This window comes from Lipotes vexillifer, unplaced genomic scaffold (genome assembly GCF_000442215.2).
Source record: "Lipotes vexillifer unplaced genomic scaffold, Lipotes_vexillifer_v1.1 scaffold587, whole genome shotgun sequence".
Taxonomy (NCBI): domain Eukaryota; kingdom Metazoa; phylum Chordata; class Mammalia; order Artiodactyla; family Lipotidae; genus Lipotes; species Lipotes vexillifer.
Window position 1 is genome coordinate 432027 of NW_006790779.1, and position 13331 is coordinate 445357.

Below are 13331 nucleotides of genomic sequence, written 5' to 3' on the forward strand. Positions count from 1 at the left end.
AGGAGGAGAATGAGATTTAGATGAGGTGGAACCTATCTCTTCCTCTAGATTCCCTGAAACAATCTGTGAGGAGCTCAGTAATCCTACCATTGCCTAAATCCCAGGGAATCACAAGTTTCTCCCCTTTCAGACAGAAGGGTGACTTACCAAGAAGCTTCAACAAACAGAATACAGGTATGCACAATAAATTCCGAGAGCTCAACATGCAAAGAGAGCAACATTCAGGCTGACTGCAAGGTTGGCAAGAAAGTGGTGAGCTCAATGGGCCCAGTGGGTACCAGCACGTGGTTGCTCACTGGCCTCAGAGTTGTTGAGGGTCTTCTTTGGATACCACTTCTGATGTCAGAAAACTGTCAAAAATCCAGAAATAACATAATCAAAACCACCAAATCAATAAATAGTATTTAGTAAGAGTTGGTTGTGTATATAAAAACAGGAACTGGGAGCTTCCAAAGTCAAAGATGGATATGAAGGTCACAGGCATTAAATTACAGCAAGGCTTATAAAGTGAAAATGAGAGGAAAAAGAAGTGAAAATGAGAAAGTTATTAACATTTACAATGACTGGTTATTACAATGGGGGGTTCCAGATGGCAGGGGATTGGTTAAAAGTGATTACCTCATACCATTTTAAAGACCATGACTTAAGGTTTTGTTTTTTTTTTATGACTGTCAGAGGTATTTACAAGAAATAACCTAGGTTAAGTTTCACTTATGTTCATGAAATAAGCTAGATTTAGTTGAGCTTACTGGCTTAAATGGTTTTGTCTGCTCAGGGAATTCTCAAGTCCAGTCTCCATTTTGTATTTAATTTTAACCACACACACACACACACACTGAGAGCAATCTGCTTTAATGTACTAGAATAAATGTCTCAGGCCAAGCCTGCCAGAGTTTAGTTTTGCTATTAAAGGGCACATTCAGGGCGCCTCAACGTACTGAAATCTAGTGTTGGGAAACTACGGAAACAGTGTCACTCGCAGGAAGCCCAAATTGAATAATTTAGTGATTGGAGCTGCTGCAATTCTAACTGAAGTCTGTGCCTTCCTGTATGGGACTATAAGCGTTGAGAAACACTCTGGGTGAGGGAGTGGGTGGGAGGGAATCAGGGGAGGGTTCACTACTGATGAGGCATATGCGGGAGACTCAGAAGTCTGTTTAATCATTCCCGGACCGACAGCCCCATGGAAATCAAGCTGCTTTGAGCTCTTCCTCGTCATGCCCGCAGTGAACCTGCAGATTCTCTGCCTTCCAGCCCCGCCAGCCCACACCACTGAGAACTATCGTCAGCCCATTCGGTCCCCGCCAGTTCTCGCACTTTCCCTCCCTAATGCCGACGCCACCATCCACAGGTCTCCGCCCCATGTGCCTCCCCACTTCATCCTTTGTCACCATAGAAACACAGAGATTCAATGACGTTTGAGGGACTAAGAATACAGAGATGAAAAAAGCACAGTCTTGCACCAGGAGAGGCACACAGCCTACGAGAGTGAGAACACGGAAACAAATCAATATAATATGACATTAACTGAGGAATATGCAAAATACTCCTGATACAGCAAGAGTGAATTATTCCTGAACAATGTGATTTGGACAGTATTTTCCTCACCCACTATATTAGCTTCCTATTGCTGCTGTAACAAACTACCACAAACTTAGTGGGTTAAAACAACACAGACTGATTATCTTACAGTTCTGGATGTCAGATGTCTAACACACGACTCAGTGGGATACAATCAAGGTGTGTTGGCAGGGCTGTTCTCTTTCCTGGAGGCTCTTGGAGAGAAATCATTTTAGAATCCCCTGCAAACCAGTTCTGGGGATGGCTTTTACTTGGCCAAGAGGCTCTTACAGTCTCAGTTAAAGTCAAGATAATGAATAGGAGGAATTTTTCTGATGAATTCTATCTTAAATTCTTAAAAAATAATCAATAGAGGGCTTCCCTGGTGGCGCAGTGCTTGAGAGTCCGCCTGCCGATGCAGGAGACGCGGGTTCGTGCCCTGTTTCGGGAAGATCCCACATGCCGCGGAGCGGCTGGGCCCGTGAGCCATGGCCGCTGAGACTGCGCGTCCGGAGCCTGTGCTCCGCAAATGGGAGAGGCCACGGCAGTGAGAGGCCCGCATAACGCAAGGAAAAAAAAAAAAAAAAAATTCTTAAAAAATAATCAATAGAGGGCTTCCCTGGTGGCGCAGTGGTTAAGAACCCGCCTGCCAAAGCAGGAGACACGGGTTTGAGCCCTGGTCCAGGAAGATCCCACATGCCGCGGAGCAACTAAGCCCGTGCGCCACAACTACTGAGCCCGCGTGCCACAACTACTGAAGCCCACGTGCCTAGAGCCTGTGCTCTGCAGCAAGAGGCCACCGCAATGAGAAGCCCATGCACCACAACGAAGTGTAGCCCCCGCTCACCGCAACTAGAGAAAGCCCGTGCACAGCAATGAAGACCCAATGCAGCCAAAAATAAATATAATAAATAAATAAATTTATTTTAAAAATCAATAGAGCCAATATATTAATTTATCCATGTATTAAGCACCTACTATATGCCAGGTGCTTTGCTGGGTGCTAAGGCTACAAAGATCAAACAGAGAGAGTTCCTGACCTCCAGGAATCCACCACCCAGAGAGGAAAAAACAGAAATGTGATCAAATGCACTGATAACTGCTCCAGTGAATAATGTGCCATAAGATCTCAGAGGAAGCAATATAAATAATGCATTCTGCTGGTAAGCAGCGTTGGAGGAGTCTTGGTGAGGAGACAGGATAGTGGCCTGTAGAGCTACAAGAGAAGGTGACATTTGAGAGTTCTTCCCTTAGAGAAAAAGAGACTAAATAACCTAAATTGAATTTTCCAGTTTCATAAATACACTTTTTATAAATAGGCTAAGAATGCTTCCCAAATAATTAAATGGGAACATGTTTGTTTGTTCTTCTGTCTCACATTATCACACATACCTGGCTAATTAAAATATGCCATTTTAGGGACTTCCTGGTGGTCCAGTGGTAAAGAATCCGCCTTCCAATGCAGGGGACATGGACTCGATCCCTGGTCAGGGAACTAAGATCCCACATGCCGCGGGGCAACTAAGCCCACGCGCCACAACTACTGAGCTCGCGCACCTCAACAAGAGAGCCCACGTGCCACAAACTACAGAGCCCACTCGCCCTGGAGCCCACGCACCACAACTAGAGAGAGAAAACCTGCATGCCGCAACTAGAGAGAAGCCCACGCACCGCAACGAAGAGCCCACACGCTACAACTAAGACCCAACGCAGCCAAAAATAAAATCAAATAATAAAATAATAATAATAAATAAATCGTTAAAAAAATAAAATGTCATTTTAATTAAAGGCATCCATGGAAGGTGGCCAGGTATCAATGTACCCATGGCCCAGCTGCTCATTTCCTGGCAAGCAAGTTCCCTGAGTAACCTACCAATGTCACCATCATCCTCAACCCAGGTGAAACTTATGCTGGAGGCAACCAGGGCTATGTGTCCTCAGAGGAAATGAGTTGCATAAGCAAGACATCCTTTCGCTGTATTCTCAGAGGACTTAGTTCCACGCCCAGGGAGAAGTAATGTGACTCTCTCAGGATGGTTCAGAGCCAAGCCCCAGATTCCTGAGGGAGATTCATTGCTTGCTAACATGAACTTTGGCCCTGGGTAGACAAATCTCCAAACCATCCCCTTCATATGTCATGTTTGTTCAAGTCAAGACACACCTATCAAATGCCTACTCTATGAGAGAAACTCTGCTTTGATGCTGGAGCCACGAGACTGAAAACGACAGTCTCTGCCACAGAGGGGCTCATGTTTGGCTTCCTGACTCATTTCCCAGACGAGGAAGCTAAGGCTCTGAACTTTCTGGTTTCTTTCTCTGGTCTGTTCATGTCGTACTCTCTTCATTGAGTACTTTCCTCCCTTCCTGGATTCGCAGAGCCCAACTGAAGTCCACCTTCTTCTAAGAGGATTTCCTGACTCCTGTAATCATTAACTTTTACTTTCTCTACATTTCTATTTCACTAAGTCTGTATCTGACAACTTATCACTTAATTATACTTTGCTTTGTATTATTTCTTTAATTATTTAAAGTGTCCATCACGGAACTCCAATGATAATGTAAGCTTCTTGAAGGCAGGAGTGATCTTTTAAATTTCGAGTCTGGGCACAAAGTTAATTCTCAATATTTAGTTAAGATTTAACTGATTGGATGATGGAAACCAGCTCTCAAGCAGTAATGGAAGGAGAGGAATGGTAAGCAATGCTCCCACCTTCAAAGGCTGGTTTAGTCCTAACCCAGCCTTCAAAAACCAGCTGCAGGGCTTCCCTGGTGGCGCAGTGCTTGAGAGTCCGCCTGCCGTTGCAGGGGACGCGGGTTCGTGCCCCGTTTCGGGAGGATCCCACATGCCGCGGAGCGGCTGGGCCCGTGAGCCATGGCCGCTGGGCCTGCGCGTCCGGAGCCTGTGCTCCGCAAATGGGAGAGGCCACAACAGTGAGAGGCCCGCATAACGCAAGAAAAAAAAAAAAAAAAAAAAAAAAAAACCAGCTGCATTGTGTTTAAAGAACCTTCTATAAGAGCGTAACATAAAAACAAAATGGTCCACATTACAGATCATATTTACAATCCGTCCAATTAAAGATTGAGTCCATCAGAGTAAAAACAAAAAAAGGATGATTTATTATAGGGGAGAACCATGTAAATGTCAACCTCAAAAGCTAGCCTCCCAGCATCCTAAATTTAATTTAACCAATCTATTATCCATGCATTAATCTTAACCCTTTGAGATGTTTTTAAATAAAAAATAACTTTTTTTCTTATTGCCATAAAGGATTGTTTTTTTCCTCCCTCTCTCATCCCTATTCTTGGGGTCTGGCACCTTCTAGGAAAGCTTGATTAACAGAAGTAGGCATTTAGTAGGGAAGGAGACAGCAACTCTTTGTAACATTACAACGCCTGAAAGCGCATGAATGTTGGTAGTGGGAAAGGTCTGATTTTTTGTAACCATGGTAAGGGCCTCTTTCTTTTCTCCCCTCTTCTACTTACTTGCAGGATTCAAGCGCAAGGAAATCCTCAATCCTTTTCTAACCCCTGGCCTCTCTCATCCAGAAGGAACCGGATGACTGACGCCCAGCTGAAGGCTATGGAGTGGAAGAAGTCTGAAGGGCTGCGTTTCCCCTGTGGGCTGTAAAAAGGCAAGTCCACTACTTTCTTCTGGTCTGTGTTGCTCTGTGTCTATATTCTTTTCTCCTGTTACAGTAGAGTTTTTCCCCTGGTACTTCGGCAGAACTTTTTCCCTAGTACGCTAGGTTCTGGGAAAGGAAAGGGAAAGGGATAGGGATAGGAAAAGGAAAGGAAAGGAGAAGCAAAAGCAAAAGCCCCATCGGGAGCAGGTTATCTGCCACTTGCCTATGTGGAGCAAAGGCTTTTCACATCCTTTACACCCCTCTTCCATCCTATAGTCAGCCAGAACCTGGCACATTGTAGGAAGGCATCTGACAGTGATCTCTTTCACTGAAGAGAAGATATCATTGAAGAATTCCAAAGAACTCGTAAGGGAGAAGAGGATTCCCATTGGTAGAACCAGAAAAGCTTGTCCAGAGTCTTGAAGGTTCTGTCTTTATTTACTGGCTCCTAAACTTGGCACAGTGCCTGATACCCTGTAATTATATAATAATATGGATTGATGAAATGGCTAAATAGCAGTATGATAGCTACCATGTATTGAGTATTTACCTCAGTGCCTAACACGTTGAAAATCTATAATAAATATTTGTTGAACAAAGAGGGAATAGCAGTAAGGATAATATCATTTATTGAGAACTTATTGCTCAATTATCTTGTTTAATCCTCACAACAACCATAGGAGATCACTATTCCCATTATTCCCATTTTACAGATAAGGAAAAATCAGGGTTTACAGGCATTAAGTAACTTTCCCAAAAATCAAAATGGCTAGCAAGAACTTCCCAAATAGCTATTACCAGACGCGCAGTGAATGGTGTCCTTCACCAGAGGGCATAGTCTTATACTCCAGACTTGCCCTGAAAAACTGATGATGCGGGTAGATCTGGGGAAGCAGCCTCATGATCCCAGCCATGTATAACAGCAATCGCTGTTGGAATCAGGGGATTCTGCACAGTCAGAGGAACCAAACTGGGAAATGAGAAGGCATCTCGAAAACTAGATGATCACAAGGCCTCAAATCATAATCCTCAAGTTCCCCTCTCATGTACGTATTCAGCATTTTCTAAGCCTTCAGCCAATATTTCTCCCTTTCTGGTTTGCTTCCCCATGTGGACAAATGTATTCTACATCTAATTTTTACTTTAGTAAATTATAAAGTAATGACACATGGTTCTAACTTAATGGATGTGTTATCATCAAATGGCTCCCCAACATACTGTAAACAAAATGTTTTGAAATTTGTCATTTCAGAATCCTATATCTGAATGTTAATTTTCCTAATCTAGGACTCTTTTCTATCTCAAGCCAGTAAATAAGGAAACTCTATTTCTACTTCTTTCCTTTCCACTGTGTTTTGGCAAAAATAGATTCAGAACTTATTACTATTTAATTTGATCCTTTCAGGTGGATCTGAGTCTGTCTCATTTATTGGCTAGATCCTTACATACATATCATTCTTACCCACCCCTTGGTCCTGTCCACCATGGAAACAGTAAGTGATAAGGGGACAGAAACAAGCATGAAATTCAAAACCAGATGCAACCTGGTACTGGGGCTACAGGGCCCTTATTTTCTGTAACTGGGGTGGACCATTACTACTTGCCTGTTCTTGGTATAATACAGTAACGTTAAAGTCAAGATTGGGAGAAAAGACATATCAGGTAAATACCAAAAAAAAGCTGTATTAGCTGTATTTATTTCATAAAAATGTACTTTAAATTAAAAACCACTATAAAAATAAAGAGGCACAAACGTGAGAATTGAAAAAATTCACCATGAAAATATAAAAATTCTGAACTTGCCTGAATTGGCAATTCAATAGAAGAAAAAAATATATGGCCAATAAACATATGAAAAGATCAATATCACATTAATAAAATTCAAACCACAATAAGATACCATTTTATACCCATCAGATAAGCAAAAACCATGAAGTGAAATTACCAACTGTTGGTGAGGATGGAGAGCGCTAAGAACTCTCATTCACTGCTAGTAGAAGTTGTGAATGGCAGAATCACTTTGGAGAACAATTTGGCTCTATTTCATAAAGTTGAATCCAAATATTATATGCTTTGACCCAGCATTCCAGTCCTTGGCAAGTACCCTATAAATACTGCTCCTGTACTCAAGGACAAATACAAGAATGTTCATAATAGCATTGTTTGAAATGGCAGGGAAGGAAAAAGGAAACAATCTAAATGTCCATGAATAAGAAATTTTTAACCTTGAATCCTCTGAGGATGATTTTTTTTTTTTTTTTTTTTTGTCTGTGTTGGGTCTTCATAGCTGCACACGGGCTTCTCATTGCAGTGGCTTCTCTTGTTACAGAGCATGGGCTTTAAGCACACAGGCTTCAGTGGTTATGGCACATGGGCTCAGTAGTTGTGGCTCGCGGGCTCTAGAACACAGGCTCAGTAGTTGTGGTGCACAGGCTTAGTTGCTCTGAGGCATGTGGGATCTTCCCAGACCAGGGCTCGAACTGGTATCCCCTGCATTGGCAGGCAGATTCTCAACCACTGCGCCACTAGGGAAGCCCCTGAGGATGAGTCTGAATCCAATTCATTCATAATACATTGCACAAATCACAGTTTCAAGGTCAGGACTTCTTTTTATTTTTTTTGATAGATTTCAGTGTTTATAATTTAATATTTCCTTCTTGTATCCCTTTCACACATATGAATAAGCCTAAACATTCCAAATAGGGAAAACATGCACTATTGGATTATTAACTGGAGAAAGCTGTGTAGCTCCCTGTCTTCCACGTTGGCTCACAGGGTTGAAATGCCTTGTTGAATTTACCATGGTTCAGGTACTAGCCCTGAGATGTGCAAGTCAGAAACTTGAGTTGTCACTTCACTAAAGGTGAATCTATGTCCTTAGGAAGACTCACATCAACCAAGAGACTGATACATGAAATAAGAATATCAATTTCTTAATTCATGATTAGATGTGAGACTGCTTGGAGGGCATGAGAAACCCGGTTGTAATCAGAAAATTTACTGATAAGCAAGGAATCAGTTGCATTCAGCTAAGACACATTCACTAGAATGTAAGCGCCATGAGGACATTTTTGTCTGATTTTTCCACTGCTAAAACTCCAGCGTCTATAACAACACCTGATTCAATAAAAATCTATTAAATGAATGAATAAGGAGAAACTTAAGTATCCATCTCCACAATATGCAAAGATTGATCTCAAGATTCAGCTACTGGAGTTCTTGCATCAGGGTATTCTGGTTCCACTACAGTGCCAGAGCAGGAGGCGCCAATTTTGGCATCTGATATTCTTTTCCTATGCTTCCAGGACTGATCCTAGTAGATACATTTAGTTGCCTAGACTACAGCCATCCCCTTCTAATTCCTTGCTAAGAGCATCCCAATTTTGCTCAGGGCAGCAACGTGCTCAACCTCAAAGAACGAATCACAATTCATCTTGGCCAAACATAGCATCTCTGCTCCCCTGTGCCAAATACTCACTGTCCCAGCCTCCCTTGCAGCCATGCAGTACTGTCCAATAAGACGTAAAGGGAAGACTCCTGGAGTATTCTAGTAAAGACGTTGCTTTGCAGATAAAAAGACAGAGCCTCAGCCAGAGAAAGATTTTAGCTCCTGAACTTTCCTCCCTGTTTAGGATGCAGATGTGAGGAAATGATGCTTGGAGCTACTGCAGCCCTTTTATGTTCAAGAGATGAGTTAAGAATAATTGGCAGAGTGGAAGGGTTTTAAAAGCCCAGTTCCTCTGTAACATGGTTAATTGCTGAACTAGCCTGGAAACTGGCTACCTCCAGTCTTCTAATTGAGTTTTTTAAGTTTTCATGTCTTAAGCTACTGTAAGTAGGTTATTCTGTTAGTTGTAGTCAAAAGCATTCCTAACTGATACAATGATTAACGTTGTTATAAGATATACCTTTTCTCTTTAGGTATGTTAATACAGTCAGTCAGTTTATAGTCAAATATTAACTGGCCTGGGATACAATTTGAATATCTCTGCTCGATTTTAAATTTCACTTTCAGAGCCTATCCTAATCTCACTGATTTCTAATAACCCAGTGTGACAGCACTGAGCACCTCAGGTCTCCTTTTCCCAACACTCCTTTGCCTGATCTGTTCCTTCTTTCAAATGTATCCAAGTTGTGCCAGGTTGCTGGCACTTCTGAACCAAAATAATCTCTTTTATCACGATAAACAGAAACTGATTTCATTGCTGAATGAATCGGAATATAGTTGATGTTATCAACAAAAGCTACTGAATTCTATTGGTGGGAATCTGGATATCATGCTTACTTACTTATTCTTTATTTCATTCCATTTTTGAGAAGTAAATATAAGATGTTTTAGGTGTTTCCTTTGGTGATTTCTTTTTTCATTTCTTAGTTAAGTGGTTTATTAATATTCTTTCCCATTTTCATTTTCACTCTCCTTCAACTTAACAAATATACTCCTTGTCCTTAAAAGCAAGCGAAGACCTATCATTCATATTTTTAAAGGATTCCAAATTTAAGTTACCTTTAGGAGAAAAAAAAAGTCCTTACTGTTCAAATATACAATTTGAATAAATTGCTTTATTTCCCCTCCCTACTCCTTTCGCGATTTCTTACCTGATAAGTATAAGATATCAGAAACAACAGCAGTCCCACACTTGCTGTTTGTCCCATCTGTTCTTTATTCCTTTTTTCCTCTTTTCCTGTCTTCCCTTGGATTATTTTTTATGAACCCATTTTATCTCCTCTATTGACTTATTAGTTATACCTTTTTAAGAAACTTAGTTGTTGCTCTGAGCTTTACAATATACAACTTTAACTTATCACAGTTTACTTTAAAGGTTATAGCATTTAACATATAATTTAAGAATCGTATAACAATATACGTCCATCCCATCTCCCCCATTCTTTGTGCTCTTGTGCTCATACATTCTACTTCTACAAATGTTATAAATCCCATAATATACTGTTGTTATTCTTACTTTAAGTAGTTAAGTATCTTTTAAAGACATTAAAAGATGATACAAATAGATGGAGACATATACCATGTTCTTGGATTGGAAGAATCAACATTGGGAAAATGACTCTACTACCCAAAGCAATCTACAGATTCAATGCAATCCCTATCAAACAACCACTGGCATTTTTCACAGAACTAGAACAAAAAATTTCACAATCTGTACGGAAGCACAAAAGACCCCAAATAGCCAAAGCAATCTTGAGAAAGAAAAACAGAGCTGGAAGAATCAGGCTCCCTGACTTCAGGCTATACTACAAAGTTATAGTAATCAAGACACAAAAACAGAAATATAGATCAATGGAACAGGGTAGAAAGCCCAGAGATAAACCCACGCACATATGATCACCTTATCTTTGATAAAGGAGGCAAGAATATACAGTGGAGAAAAGACAGCCTCTTCAATAAGTGGGACTGGGAAAACTGGAGAGCTACATGTAAAAGTATGAAATTAAAACACTCCCTAACACCATACACAAAAATAAACTCAAAATGGATTAGAGACCTAAATGTAAGGCCAGACACTATCAAACTCTTAGAGGAAAACATAGGCAGAACACTCTATGACATAAATCACAGCAAGATCCTTTTTGACCCACCTCCTAGAGAAATGGAAATAAAAACAAAAATAAACAAATGGGACCTAATGAAACTTAAAAGCTTTTGCACAGCAAAGGAAACCATAAACAAGACGAAAAGACAACCCTCAGAATGGGAGAAAATATTTGCAAATGAAGCAACTGACAAAGGATTAATCTCCAAAATTTACAAGCAGCTCATGCAGCTCAATATCAAAAAAACAAACAACCCAATCCAAAAATGGGCAGAAGACCTAAATAGACATTTCTCCAAAGAAGATATACAGATTGCCAACAAACACATGAAAGAATGCTCAACATCATTAATCATTAGAGAAATGCAAATCAAAACTACAATGAGATATCATCTCACACCAGTCAGAATGGCCATCATCAAAAAATCTAGAAACAATAAATGCTGGAGAGGGTGTGGAGAAAAGGGAACCCTCTTGCACTGTTGGTGGGAATGTAAATTGATATAGCCACTATGGAGACCAGTATGGAGGTTCCTTCAAAAACTAAAAATAGAACTACCATACGACCCAGCAATCCCACTACAGGGCATATACCCTGAGAAAACCATAAGTCAAAAAAAGTCATGTCCAAAATGTTCATTGCAGCTCTATTTACAATAGCCAGGACATGGAAGCAACCTAAGTGTCCATCGACAGATGAATGGATAAAGAAGATGTGGCACATATATACAATGGAATATTAACTCAGCCATAAAAAGAAACGAAATTGAGTTATTTGTAGTGAGGTGGATGGACCTAGAGTCTGTCATACAGAGTGAAGTAAGTCAGAAAGCGAAAAAAAATACCGTATCCTAACACATATATATGGAATCTAAAAAAAAAGAAAAAGGTCCTGAAGAACCTAGGGGCAAGACAGGAACAAAGACACAGACCTACTAGAGAATGGACTTGAGGATATGGGGGGGAAGGGTAAGCTGTGACAAAGTGAGAGAGTGGCACAGACATATATACACTACCAAACGTAAAACAGAGAGCTAGTGGGAAGCAGCCGCATAGCACAGGGAGATCAGCTCGGTGGTTTGTGACCACCTAGAGGGGTGGGATAGGGAGGGTAGGAGGGAGGGAGACACAAGAGGGAAGAGATACGGGAACATATGTATAAGTGATTCACTTTGTTATAAAGCAGAAACTAACACAACATTGTAAAGCAATTATACTCCAATAAAGATGTTTAAAAAAATAAAAATAAAGACATTAAAAACAAGAAAAATGTCTTTTATATGATGCACACATTTACCATTTCTGGTACTCTTTATTCCTTTGCATAGATTTTTGTGTCCATCTGGTATCATTTTCCTTTCACCTGAAGAACTTCTTTTAGCATTCCTTGTGGTACAAGTTCACTAGTGATGAATGCTCTTGGCTTTAGCTTATCTGAAATGTCTTTATTTTGCCTTCATCTTTGAAGGACATTTTCACTGGATATTAAATTCTGGGTTGAAAGCATTCTTCCAATGCTTTAAAGATGTTGTTCCACCATCTTCTGGTTTGCTTTGTTTTTGATGAGAAACCAGTGATTAGTCTTAAGATTTTCTCTGTATCACTAGTTTTGAGAAATTTGATTCTGCAGTGCCTTGAGGTGGTTTTCTTTGTGTTTATGCTGCTTGGCATTCACTGGGATTCTTGGATATGTTTGTTTGTAGTTTTCAACAAATGTGGAACATTCTGGAAGCTGAGTAAGAGAATTATAAAATTGTAAATGGAGTTTCATTGTTATAGAATGCTGAAGGTAAATGAAAAGTATTTAACCACTATTCACAGCTCTTTAACAGCTTTTTGTTTTTAACCATGGATTCAGAGACTAGATACTGAAAGAAAGTTTGGGACGTTGTTCTATCTGCTGTCTTGCCCAGATTCTAAGCACTGTAACTGCATAACTTCCCTCTATTTGGTATAACCTTAAAATATCTGTAAAAAGGAGAAGGGAAAAAAAAAGTTGTGTGAATCAATATGCTCTGCCTAATGCTTTTTCAATATCTTCTCCTATTTTCACTAAGCCTACCTCTTTAAAAGAGATCTCCACATGTGGTTTAGAGTTGGAGTGTTAATTAGGTCACAGATGAGGTCCACTTTTAGAGACAGGATTGTAAATAATTTATCCTGCATAATGTGTTCTGGATTTGACCTTGTCCACATGATGTCTGGCTAGGCAGATGAAAAACTCCAGGCAGAGTACAATAGGGATTACAATACTGATTACCAGGCTCTGTGACGATTCCTGATTCTATGATCATCGGAGCAATGTTCCCTCATTGGTTGGCAAATGTTAACAGAATCATTGCACATTTATTATTCATGAGGAAGGTGAAGCTTCATGACAAAGGTCAATGAATAAGAGAATGATCCCCGTGTAAAGGCAGGAAGAAAATTGATTTAGGGACAAATCCTTCTCTCTCTGCATTGGACCATTCACAATTATTCTTCCTAATCCAAAAATTGTTACACTCTTTATTTTACCAAGTAGACAGAAAGGAATAAACATTTAGAGGGTAAGTGCTGTATTCTAAGTACTTTACAAAGGGCTTTACAGCAGCAT